This window comes from Pristiophorus japonicus, unplaced genomic scaffold (genome assembly GCF_044704955.1).
Source record: "Pristiophorus japonicus isolate sPriJap1 unplaced genomic scaffold, sPriJap1.hap1 HAP1_SCAFFOLD_3481, whole genome shotgun sequence".
Taxonomy (NCBI): domain Eukaryota; kingdom Metazoa; phylum Chordata; class Chondrichthyes; family Pristiophoridae; genus Pristiophorus; species Pristiophorus japonicus.
In genome coordinates this window covers 1,503-16,543 of record NW_027253305.1, presented here as the reverse complement: position 1 = coordinate 16,543, position 15,041 = coordinate 1,503, and the positions used below count along the sequence as shown (strand labels likewise).

The window sequence follows — 15,041 nt, the reverse complement described above, 5'->3', positions numbered from 1 at the left end:
GGGGGGAGGGGGGGGATGGACGGGGGGGGGGGGGGAATGGGACGGACGGACGGGGGTGGGGGGGGGATGGACAGGGGGGAAACGGACCGGGGGGGGGGGGATGGACAGGGGGGGAAACGGACCGGGGGGGGGGGGGAAACGGACGGGGGGGGGGGGGGGATGGACGGGGGGGAAACGGACCGGGGGGGGGGGGGAAACGGACGGGGGGGGGGGGGGGGGGGATGGACGGGGAAAGGGATGGGGGGGAGGGGGGGGATGGACGGGGGGGGGGGGGAATGGACGGACGGACGGGGTGGGGGGGGGGATGGACAGGGGGGAAACGGACCGGGGGAGGGGGGGATGGACAGGGGGGAAACGGACCGGGGGGGGGGGGGGGGGGGATGGACGGGGGAAAGGGATGGGGGGGAGGGGGGATGGACGGGGGGGGGGGGATGGACGGGGGGGGGGGGGGGGATGGACGGGGGAAAGGGATGGGGGGGAGGGGGGAGGGGGGGGAGGGAGGGGGGTGACGGACGGGGGGGGGGGATGGACGGACGGGACGGGGGGATGGATGGACGGACGGGGGGGGATGGACGGGGGAAAGGGATGGGGGGGGAGGGGGGGGGGGGGAGGGAGGGGGGGGGGGGTCAGGTACGTCAGGGAGAGAGAGACTAAGACCGAGGTCGGTCTGACCCCTGGGGTAGTGACACCCGACGGACCCAAGGTGTATCGACCACTTCCTTCCAGCTGCTCTCAACAATCCATCTCCCTCAGCCAAGCAGTGCTGCGTCAGTGTAGATGAGGGATGAACGGATAGAGGTATTTTTACACAGGATTACACCAGATATATGGCCCAGAAACAGGCCATTCAGCCCAACCAGTCCATGCCGATGTTTATGCTCCACTCGAGCCTCCTCCCGTCTTTCCTCATCTAAATCTATCAACATAACCCTCTATTCCCTTCTCGTGTGTTCATCCAGCCTCCCCTTAAATGCATCGATACTATTCACCTCAACCCCTCCCTGTGGCAGCAAGTTCCACATTCTCACCACTCTCTGGGTAAAGAGGTTTCTCCTGAATTCTCTATGGGTTTCTTGGTGACGATCTTATATTGATGGCCTGTCGTTATGCTCCTCCCCACAAGTGGAAACATTCTCTCTGTATCCACTCTATCATAGAAACATAGAAATCTACGGCGCAGGAGTCCATTCCGGCCCATCGTGTCCGCACCGGCCGACAAAGAGCCACACGGCCCTCGGTCAGCAGCCCTGAAGGTTACATATAAACCCATGAACAATGACGGAAAGGCAAAGAGCACCCAGCCCAACCAGTCCGCCCCACACAACTGTGACACCCCTTATACTGAAACATTCTACACTCCACCCCAACCGGAGTCATGGGATCTCCTGGGAGGGGCAAAAACCAGATAAAAACCCAGGCCAATTTAGGGAGAAAATATCTGGGAAAATTCCTCTCCGACCCATCCAGGCGATCGACATTAGTCCAGGAGATCGCCCTGGCCGTATTCTATTCCCTTCAGTACTTACCGTTATATCTGCTCCGTCCAACAAAAGGTCATCCAGTCTAATCCCAATTACCAGCTCTAGGTCTGTAACCCTGCAGGTTACTGCACTTTAAGTGCCCATCCAACCATCTCTTAAAAGTGGTGAGGGTTTCTGCATCCACCACTCTTCCAGGCAGCGAGTTCCAGATCCCCACAACCCTCTGCGTAAAGAAACCCCCCCCTCAAATCGCCTCTAAACCTTCCACCAATCACCTTCCACCAACCACTGCATTTGGAAAGCAGTGACAGGATCGGTCCAAGTCAGCATGGATTTATGAAAGGGAAATCATGCTTGACAAATCTCCTGGAATTTTTTGAGGATGTAAATTAGTAGAATGGACAAGGGAGAACCAGTGGATGTGGTGTATTTGGACTTTCAAAAGGCTTTTGACAAGGTCCCACACAAGATATTAGTGTGCAAAATTAAAGCACATGGTATTGGGGGTAATGTACTGACGTGGATAGGGAACTGGTTGGCAGACAGGAAGCAGAGAGTCGGGATAAACGGGTCCTTTTCAGATGGCAGGCAGTGACTAGTGGAGTGCCGCAGGGCTCAGTGCTGGGACCCCAGCTATTTACAAAATACATCAATGATTTAGATGAAGGAATTGAGCATAATATCTCCAAGTTTGCAGGTGACAATAAGCTGGGTGGCAGTGTGAACTGTGAGGAGGATGCTAAGAGGCTGCAGGGTGATTTGGACAGGTTAGGTGAGTGGGCAAATGCATGGCAGATGCAGTATAATGTGGATAAATGTGAGGTTATCCACTTTGGTGGCAAAAACATAAAGGCAGGTTATCTGAATGGTTGCAGATCAGGAAAAGGGGAGGCGCAACGAGACCTGGGTGTCATGGTACATCAGTCATTGAAGGTTGGCATGCAGGTACAGCAGGCGGTGAAGAAGGCAAATGGCATGTTGGCCTTCATAGCGAGGGGATTTGAGTATAGGAGCAGGGAGGTCTTACTGCAGTTGTACAGGGCCTTGGTGAGACCTCACCTGGAATATTGTGTTCAGTTTTGGTCTCCTAATCTGAGGAAGGACGTTCTTGCTATTGAGGGAGTGCAGCGAAGGTTCACCAGACTAATTCCCGGGATGGCTGGACTAACATATGAGGAGAGACTGGATCAACTGGACCTGCATTTATTGGAGTTTAAAAGGATGAGAGGGTATTTCATAGAAACATAAATTTCTGACGGGATTGGGCAGGTTAGATGCAGGAAGAATGTTCCCGATGTTGGGGAAGTCCAGAACCAGGGGACCACAGTCTAAGGATAAGGGGTAAGCCATTTAGAACTGATGAGGAGAAACTTCTTCACTCAGAGTTGTTAACCTGTGGAATTCCCTACCGCAGAGAGTTGATCATGCCAGTTTGTTAGATATATTCAAGAGGGAGTTGGATATGGTCCTTACGGCTAAAGGGATTAAGGGGTATGGAGAGAAAGCAGGAAAGGGGTACTGAGGGAATGATCAGCCATGATCTTATTGAATGGTGGTGCAGGCTCGAAGGGCCGAATGGCCTACTCCTGCACCTATTTTCTGTGTTTCTATGTTAAAACTATGCTCCCTCGAAATAGGCCCCTCCACCAATGGAAATAGACCCTTACTATCCACGATGTGCAAGCCCCTTAATATTTTGTACACCTCAATGAGGTCTCCTCTCAATCTCTGTTCCAATGAGAACAAACCCAGCCTATCCAATCTGTCCTCATAACTAAGATTCTTATATTCTATGCCTCGGCCAAGAAAGGCAAGCCTTCTGTATGCCTTCTTAACCACCTTATCTACCTGGATATCAAAACCTTTCATAATTTGAAAGACCTCTATTAGGTCACCTCTTAGCCTTCTTTTTTTCCAAGAGGAAAGAGACCCAGCCTGTTCATCCTTTCCCGATATGTAAACCCTCGTATTTCTGGTAACATCCTTGTAAATCTTCTCTGCACCCTCTCCAGTGCCTCTATATCCTTTGTTTAATATGGCGACCAGAACTGTACGCAGTACTCTGGTCCAACCAAGGTTCGATACAGATCTAGCATAACTCCCCTACTTTTCAACTCTAGAAATAAACCCTAGCTCTTGGTTTGCTTTTTACGGCCTTGCTAACCTGAGTCGCAACATTTAGTGATTTGTGTATTTGTCTCCGAGATCCCTTTGTTCCTCTACCCCACCCAGACTCCCATCCTCCCAGTAATAAGTGACCTCCCTATTCTTCCTACCAATATGTAATAGCTCACATTTATCTGTGTTGAACTTCAATTGCCAATTCTATGCCCATTCTGTAAGTTTATTAATATCCTCCTGTAATTTGTTGCAATCCTCCTGAGTATTCTAACAGAAAACAGAGAGTCGGGATAAATGGGTAATTTCCCAGTTGGCAAACAGTAACTAGTGGGGTGCCGCAGGGATCGGTGCTGGGTCCTCAACTATTTACAATCTATATTAATGACTTGGATGAAGGGACCGAGTGTAATGTCGCCAAGTTTGCTGATGATACAAAGATGGGTGGGAAAGCAAGTTGTGAGGAGGACACAAAAAATCTACAAAAGGGATATAGACAGACTCAGTGAGTGGGCAAACATTTGGCTGATGGACTATAATGTGCGGAAATAGAAGGTTGTCCACTTTGGTAGGAAAAATAAATATTAGTTAAATGGGGAGCGATTACAAAATGCTGCAGTACAGAGAGACCTGGGGTCCTTGTGCATGAAATACAAAAAGTTAGTATGCAGTCAGGAAGGCAAATGGAATATTGGCCTTTATTGCAAAGGGGATGGAGTATGAAAGCAGGGAAGTCTTGCTGCAGTTATACAGGGTATTGGTGAGGTCACACCTGGAGTACTGCGTGCAGTTTTGGTCTCGGTATTTACGAAAGGATATACTTGCATTGGAGGCCGTTCAGAGAAGGTTCACTCGGTTGATTCCGGAGATGAGGGGGTTGACTAATGAAGATAGGTTGAGTAGATTGGGCCTCTACACATTGGAGTTCAGAAGAATGAGAGGTGACCTTATCGAAACCTATAAAGTTACCTCGGGGGCTTGACAAGGTGGATGCAGAGAGGATATTTCCACTCATAGGGGAAACTAAAACTAAGGGATATAGTCTCAGAATAAGGGGCTGCTCTAGATTCTTATAAAATGCGTGGATGCAATCCATCCTGACCAGGGGTTTTATCCTCTTTGAGATTGATTAGTTTATTTAATATAGCCCCTCATTTTATTTTAAATGCACTTTTCTCCTTAATAATCTCAACACCCAATGTCATGTCCACCTGTTCTATCTCCCTGGTAAATACTGAAGCAGAATAATGATTGAATATTTCTGCCATCTCTCTATCATTACCCGTGGTATATCCAGTCTATTCCTTAATGGCCCTATTCCCATCCTAACCTTCCTTTTTTATTGATGTACCTGTAAAATATTTTACTATCTTGTTTTATGTTCATTGATAATTTACTTTTACAGTTCCAAGAGCCAGTTAGTCCATTGTGTGTGAGACGCTGTGACTCCGATGCTCCTACCTTCTGATCCCGATGGATTACATTCCCTGAGTGGATGAACTTGGTGGCTTTCAGCAGCTGGTATAGGATGTAGCAAATGTGAATGTCCTTCAGCAAGTTCCCCTTCTTTATCACCGCGTGCAGATCCGTCTCTGCAACACACACAGACTGAGAGCATTCCCTCACATACAGCACACACAGACTGTGACCATCGCCCTCACACACACACACACAGACTGTGACCATCGCCCTCACACACACACACAGACTGAGAGCATTCCCTCACATACAGCACACACAGACTGTGACCATCGCCCTCACACACACACAGACTGTGACCATCGCCCTCACACACACACACAGACTGTGACCATCGCCTCACACACACACAGACTGTGACCATCGCCCTCACACACACACACACACAGACTGTGACCATCGCCCTCACACACACACACACAGACTATGACCATCGCCTCACACACACACACACACACACAGACTGTGACCATCGTCCTCACACACACACAGACTGTGACCATCGCCCTCACACACACACACAGACTGTGATCATCGCCCTCACACACACACACAGACTGTGACCATCGCCCTCACACACACACAGACTTTGACCATCGCCCTCACACACACACACAGACTGTGACCATCGCCCTCACACACACAGGCTGAGAGCATTCCCTCACATACAGCACACACGGACTGTGACCATCGCCCTCACACACACACACGGACTGTGACCATCGCCCTCACACACACACACAGACTGTGACCATCGCCCTCACACACACACACACAGGCTGAGAGCATTCCCTCACACACACACACACACAGACTGTGACCATCGCCCTCACACACACACACACACACACACACACACACAGACTGTGACCATCGCCCTCACACACACACACACACAGACTGTGACCATCGCCCTCACACACACACACACAGACTGTGACCATCGCCCTCACACACACACACACACACAGACTGTGACCATCGCCCTCACACACACACAGACTGTGACCATCGCCCTCACACACACACAGACTGTGACCATCGCCCTCACACACACACACACACACAGACTGTGACCATCGCCCTCACACACACACACACACACAGACTGTGACCATCGCCCTCACACACACACAGACTGTGACCATCGCCCTCACACACACACAGACTGTGACCATCGCCCTCACACACACACACACACAGACTGTGACCATCGCCCTCACACACACACACAGACTGTGACCATCGCCCTCACACACACACAGACTTTGACCATCGCCCTCACACACACACACAGACTGTGACCATCGCCCTCACACACACAGGCTGAGAGCATTCCCTCACATACAGCACACACGGACTGTGACCATCGCCCTCACACACACACACGGACTGTGACCATCGCCCTCACACACACACAGGCTGAGAGCATTCCCTCACATACAGCACACACGGACTGTGACCATCGCCATCGCCCTCACACACACACACAGACTGTGACCATCGCCCTCTCACACACACACAGACTGTGACCATCGCCCTCACATACAGCACACACGGACTGTGACCATCACCCACACGCACACACACACACACAGACTGTGACCATCGCCCTCACACACACAGGCTGAGAGCATTCCCTCACATACAGCACACACGGACTGTGACCATCGCCCTCACACACACACACGGACTGTGACCATCGCCCTCACACACACACACACAGACAGACTGTGACCATCGCCCTCACACACACACAGGCTGAGAGCATTCCCTCACATACAGCACACACGGACTGTGACCATCGCCATCGCCCTCACACACACACACACACAGACTGTGACCATCGCCCTCTCACACACACACAGACTGTGACCATCGCCCTCACATACAGCACACACGGACTGTGACCATCACCCACACGCACACACACACACACAGACTGTGACCATCGCCCTCACATACAGCACACATGGACTGTGATCATCGCCCTCACACACAGACTGTGACCATCGCCCTCACACACAGACTGTGACCATCGCCCTCACACACACACAGACTGTGACCATCGGCCTCACACACACACAGACTGTGACCATCGCACACAGACACACACAGGCTGAGAGCATTCCCTCACATACAGCACACACGGACTGTGACCATCGCCATCGCCCTCACACACACACACCACAGACTGTGACCATCGCCCTCTCACACACACAGACTGTGACCATCGCCCTCACATACAGCACACACGGACTGTGACCATTACCCACACACACACACAGACTGTGACCATCGCCCTCACATACAGCACACATGGACTGTGACCATCGCCCTCACACACAGACTTTGACCATCGCCCTCACACACACACAGACTGTGACCATCGGCCTCACACACACACAGACTGTGACCATCGCACACAGACACACAGACTGTGACCATCGCCCACACACACACTGTGACCATCGCCCTCACACACACACACACACAGACTGTGACCATCGCCCTCACACACACACACACACACACACACACAGACTGTGACCATCGCCCTCACACACACTCACAGACTATGACCATCGCCCTCACACACACAGACTGTGACCATCGCCCTCACACACACACACAGACTGTGACCATCGCCCACACACACAGACTGTGACGATCGCCCACACACACAGACTGTGACCATCGCCCACACACACACACACAGACTGTGACCATCGCCCTCACACATACACACACACAGACTGTGACCATCGCCTCACACACACACACACACAGACTGTGACCATCGCCCTCACACACACACACAGACTGTGACCATCGCCCTCACACACACACAGACTGTGACCATCGCCTCACACACACACACAGACTGTGACCATCGCCCTCACAAACACACACACAGACTGTGACCATCGCCCTCACACACACACACACAGACTGTGACCATCGCCCTCACACACACACAGACTGTGACCATCGCCCTCACACACACACACAGACTGTGACCATCGCCCTCACACACACAGACTGTGACCATCGCCCTCACACACACGCACACAGACTGTGACCATCGCCCTCACACACACACACACACATAGACTGTGACCATCGCCTTCACACACACACACAGACTTTGACCATCGCCTTCACACACACACACACAGACTGTGACCATCGCCCTCACACACACACACACACACACAGACTGTGACCATCGCCCTCACACACACACACAGACTGTGACCATCGCCCTCACACACACACACAGACTGTGACCATCGCCCTCATACACACACACAGACTGTGACCATCGCCCTCACACACACACTGTGACCATCGCCCTCACACACACACACACAGACTGTGACCATCGCCCTCACACACACACACACAGACTGTGACCATCGCCCTCACACACACACACAGACTGTGACCATCGCCCTCACACACACACACACACACACACACACAGACTGTGACCATCGCCCTCACACACACACACAGACTGTGACCATCGCCCTCACACACACACAGGCTGAGAGCATTCCCTCACATACAGCATACACGGACTGTGACCATCGCCCTCACACACACACACACACGGACTGTGACCATCGCCCTCACACACACACACACAGACTGTGACCATCGCCCTCACATACAGCACACACAGACTGTGACCATCGCCCTCACACACACACAGACTGTGACCATCGCCTTCACACACACACAGACTTTGACCATCGCCTTCACACACACACACAGACTGTGACCATCGCCCTCACACACACACAGACTGTGACCATCGCCCTCACACACACACACACACAGACTGTGACCATCGCCCTCACACACACACACTCACAGACTGTGACCATCGCCCTCACACACACACAGACTGTGACCATCGCCCTCACACACACACACACACAGACTGTGACCATCGCCCTCACACACACACACACACACACACACAGACTGTGACCATCGCCCTCACACACACACACACACACAGACTGTGACCATCGCCCTCACACACACACACAGACTGTGACCATCACCCTCACACACACACACAGACTGTGACCATCGCCCTCACACACACACAGGCTGAGAGCATTCCCTCACATACAGCACACACGGACTGTGACCATCGCCCTCACACACACACACACACACAGACTGTGACCATCGCCCTCACATACAGCACACACGGACTGTGACCATCGCCCTCACACACAGACTGTGACCATCGCCCTCACACACACACAGACTGTGACCATCGGCCTCACACACACACAGACTGTGACCATCGCCCACACACACACTGTGACCATCGCCCTCACACACACACACAGACTGTAACCATCGCCCTCACACACACACACACACAGACTGTGACCATCGCCCTCACACACACACAGACTGTGACCATCGCCCTCACACACACACACACAGACTGTGACCATCGCCCTCACACACACACACAGACTGTGACCATCGCCCACACACACAGACTGTGACCATCGCCCACACACACAGACTGTGACCATCGCCCACACACACAGACACAGACTGTGACCATCGCCCTCACACACACAGACTGTGACCATCGCCCTCACACACACACACACACACAGGCTGAGAGCATTTCCTCACATACAGCACACACGGACTGTGACCATCGCCCTCACACACCCACACACACAGATTGTGACCATCGCCCTCACACACACACACAGATTGTGACCATCGCCCTCACACACACACAGACTGAGAGAATTCCCTCACATACAGCACACACAGACTGTGACCATCGCCCTCACACACACAGACTGTGACCATCGGCCTCACACACACAGACTGTGACCATCGCCCTCACACACACACACAGACTGTGACCATCGCCCTCACACACACACACACACAGACTGTGACCATCGCCCTCACACACGCACACACACAGACTGTGACCATCGCCCTCACACACACACACACACACACAGACTGTGACCATCGCCCTCACACACACACACAGACTGTGACCATCGCCCTCACACACACACACAGATTGTGACCATCGCCCTCACACACACACACACACAGACTGTGACCATCGCCCACACGCGCGCACACACACACAGACTGTGACCATCGGCCTCACACACACACACAGACTGTGACCATCGGCCTCACACACACACAGACTGTGACCATCGCACACAGACACACACAGGCTGAGAGCATTCCCTCACATACAGCACACACGGACTGTGACCATCGCCATCGCCCTCACACACACACACCACAGACTGTGACCATCGCCCTCTCACACACACACACACAGACTGTGACCATCGCCCTCACATACAGCACACACGGACTGTGACCATTACCCACACACACACACAGACTGTGACCATCGCCCTCACATACAGCACACATGGACTGTGACCATCGCCCACACACACACTGTGACCATCGCCCTCACACACACACACACACAGACTGTGACCATCGCCCTCACACACACACACACAGACTGTGACCATCGCCCTCACACACACACACAGACTGTGACCATCGCCCTCACACACACACAGACTGTGACCATCGCCTCACACACACACACAGACTGTGACCATCGCCCTCACACACACACACACAGACTGTGACCATCGCCCTCACACACACACAGACTGTGACCATCGCCCTCACACACACACACAGACTGTGACCATCGCCCTCACACACACAGACTGTGACCATCGCCCTCACACACGCACACAGACTGTGACCATCGCCCTCACACACACACACACACATAGACTGTGACCATCGCCCTCACACACACATACAGACTGTGACCATCGCCCTCACACACACACACACAGACTTTGACCATCGCCTTCACACACACACACAGACTTTGACCATCGCCTTCACACACACACACACAGACTGTGACCATCGCCCTCACACACACACACACACACACACACAGACTGTGACCATCGCCCTCACACACACACACACAGACTGTGACCATCGCCCTCACACACACACACACAGACTGTGACCATCGCCCTCACACACACACACAGACTGTGACCATCGCCCTCACACACACACACACTGTGACCATCGCCCTCACACACACACACACAGACTGTGACCATCGCCCTCACACACACACACACAGACTGTGACCATCGCCCTCACACACACACACAGACTGTGACCATCGCCCTCACACACACACACACACACACAGACTGTGACCATCGCCCTCACACACACACACAGACTGTGACCATCGCCCTCACACACACACAGGCTGAGAGCATTCCCTCACATACAGCATACACGGACTGTGACCATCGCCCTCACACACACACACACACGGACTGTGACCATCGCCCTCACACACACACACACAGACTGTGACCATCGCCCTCACATACAGCACACACAGACTGTGACCATCGCCCTCACACACACACAGACTGTGACCATCGCCTTCACACACACACAGACTTTGACCATCGCCTTCACACACACACACACAGACTGTGACCATCGCCCTCACACACACACAGACTGTGACCATCGCCCTCACACACACACACACACACACACAGACTGTGACCATCGCCCTCACACACACACACACACACACAGACTGTGACCATCGCCCTCACACACACACACTCACAGACTGTGACCATCGCCCTCACACACACACACTCACAGACTGTGACCATCGCCCTCACACACACACAGACTGTGACCATCGCCCTCACACACACACACACACACAGACTGTGACCATCGCCCTCACACACACACACACACACACACACACACAGACTGTGACCATCGCCCTCACACACACACACACAGACTGTGACCATCGCCCTCACACACACACACACACAGACTGTGACCATCACCCTCACACACACACACAGACTGTGACCATCGCCCTCACACACACACAGGCTGAGAGCATTCCCTCACATACAGCACACACGGACTGTGACCATCGCCCTCACACACACACACACACACAGACTGTGACCATCGCCCTCACATACAGCACACACGGACTGTGACCATCGCCCTCACACACAGACTGTGACCATCGCCCTCACACACACACAGACTGTGACCATCGGCCTCACACACACACAGACTGTGACCATCGCCCACACACACACTGTGACCATCGCCCTCACACACACACACAGACTGTAACCATCGCCCTCACACACACACACACACACAGACTGTGACCATCGCCCTCACACACACACAGACTGTGACCATCGCCCTCACACACACACACACAGACTGTGACCATCGCCCTCACACACACACACAGACTGTGACCATCGCCCACACACACAGACTGTGACCATCGCCCTCACCCACACACACAGACTGTGACCATCGCCCTCACACACACAGACTGTGACCATCGCCCTCACACACACACACACACACAGGCTGAGAGCATTTCCTCACATACAGCACACACGGACTGTGACCATCGCCCTCACACACCCACACACACGGACTGTGACCATCGCCCTCACACACACACACAGATTGTGACCATCGCCCTCACACACACACAGACTGAGAGAATTCCCTCACATACAGCACACACAGACTGTGACCATCGCCCTCACACACACAGACTGTGACCATCGGCCTCACACACACAGACTGTGACCATCGCCCTCACACACACACACACAGACTGTGACCATCGCCCTCACACACACACACACACAGACTGTGACCATCGCCCTCACACACGCACACACACAGACTGTGACCATCGCCCTCACACACACACACACACACACACAGACTGTGACCATCGCCCTCATACACACACACAGACTGTGACCATCGCCCTCACACACACACACAGATTGTGACCATCGCCCTCACACACACACACACACAGACTGTGACCATCGCCCTCACACACACACGGACTGTGACCATCACCCCCACACCCATCCCCACCCCCCCACACACACATACACTGCCACCAAACCACTCCGCCCGTATTCACCCAGTCACAATCCCTCATTCCCCCACCCTCATCCCACACACCTGCAACTCACCCACTCTCCCTGCAGAGCACACCAAGATCCCATCAACTCCCACCATATCCCTGACCCCGCTCGCAACCTATCACGAACCCCGCTCCCGGCCAATCCCTGACCCCGCTCCCGGCCAATCCCTGATCCTGATCCCGCTCCATCTCTGACCCCGCTCCCGGCCAAACCCTGACCCTGCCCCCGCCCAATCCCTATCCTTGAGCCCGCTCCCGCCCAATCCCTATCCCTGACCCCGCTCAATCCCTGTCCCTGACCCCCCTCCCGCCCTATCCCTATTCCTGAACCCACTCCCGCCCTATCCCTGACCCCGCTCCTGCCCTATCCCTGACCCCGCTCCCGCCCTATCCCTATCCCTGACCCCGCTCCCGCCCAATCCCTATCCCTGACCCCGGTCCCGCCCTATCCCTGACCCCGCTCCCGCCCAATCCCTATCTCTAACGCAGCTCCCGGCCAATCCCTATCCCTGACCCCGCCCTAACCCTATCCCTAACCCCGCTCCCGCCCAATCCCTATCCCTGAGCCCGCTCCCGCCCAATCTCGATCCCTAACCCCGCTCCCGGCCAATCCCTATCCCCGCCCTATCCCTATCCCTAACCCCGCTCCCGCCCAATCCCGATCCCTAACCCCGCTCCCGGCCAATCCCTATCCCCGACCCCGACCTATCCCTAACCCCGCTCCCGCCCAATCCCGATCCCTAACCCCACTCCCGGCCAATCCCTATCCCTGACCCCGCCCTATCCCTATCCCCGCTCCCGCCCAATCCCGATCCCTAACCCCGCTCCCGGCCAATCCCTATCCCTGACCCCGCCCTATCCCTATCCCTAACCCCGCTTCCGCCCAATCCCTATCCCTGAGCCCGCTCCCGCACAATCCCGATCCCTGACCCCGCTCGTGCCCAATCCCTATCCCTATCCCTGGCCCTGCTCCCGCCCAATCCCTGACCCCGACCCTGCTCTATTCCTGACCCCGCCCTATCCCGATCCCTGCTCTATTCCTGACCCCGCCCTATCCCGATCCCTGCTCTATTCCTGACCCCGCCCTATCCCGATCCCTGACCCCGCCCTATCCCCGCCCCTGCTCTATCCCTGACCCCGCCCCCGCTCTATTCCTGACCCCGCCCTATCCCTGACCCCGCCCTATCCCGATCCCTGACCCCGGCGAACTGTAGGCGCTCTGTGATGCTGCACCTTACCCATGAACTGGAAGACCAGGTAGATGTCCCTGTCATTTGAAGCTCGAATGACGTTGAGCAGTTTGATTATATTGGGGTGATGCCCAAATTCCTGCGAGATAAACAGAGAGTTAGTGCGTGGCAGGTCGAGGGGCTGAAAATACCCCGGCAATCTCAACCGCAGCTCAACGTGGGCAATACACACAGCTCGCGGCCAGCATCCTCTGGGCCCCCTCCCTGCCGCCCCCGCACCCTGTCCACCCCTGCCTCCGTATGTCCCCCCCATCTCCTTCTCCATCCCGTCCCTGCGCCCCCTCCATCCCTCGCAACCAACCACCCTCCACCTCTGTCTGTTTGCCCTTGCCTCCCCTCCCTCCCTCAAAAAAACTCACCTGGAGGAACAAAATTTCACGGAATGTCCTCTGAAAAAAAAAAACAGAAATATATGTCAGATAGATATGGGGGGGGGGGGGGGGGGGGCGCGGGGGAGAGACAGTGTACAGGGAGGGGAGAGGACAGTGTTCGGGGAGGGGAGGAGACAGTGTTCGGGGAGGGGAGGGGAGGGGGGCAGTGTACGGGGGAGGGGGGAGGGGGGAGGGGGGGGGGAGGGGGGGGAGGGCAGTGTACGGGGAGGGGAGA

At 54.6% G+C, this 15,041-nt stretch overlaps 1 long non-coding RNA gene across 1 annotated transcript; it reads right to left on the bottom strand.

Moving 5' to 3' along the window:
• Positions 1-5,066: 5,066 nt before the first annotated feature.
• LOC139250101 (uncharacterized) lies at positions 5,067-14,828 on the bottom strand. The gene is made up of 3 exons (XR_011591267.1): positions 14,795-14,828; positions 14,424-14,514; positions 5,067-5,191 (listed from the first exon to the last, which is right to left on the bottom strand). It is a non-coding gene; the product is annotated as an uncharacterized lncRNA (long non-coding RNA).
• Between the last annotated feature and the right edge of the window lie 213 nt (positions 14,829-15,041).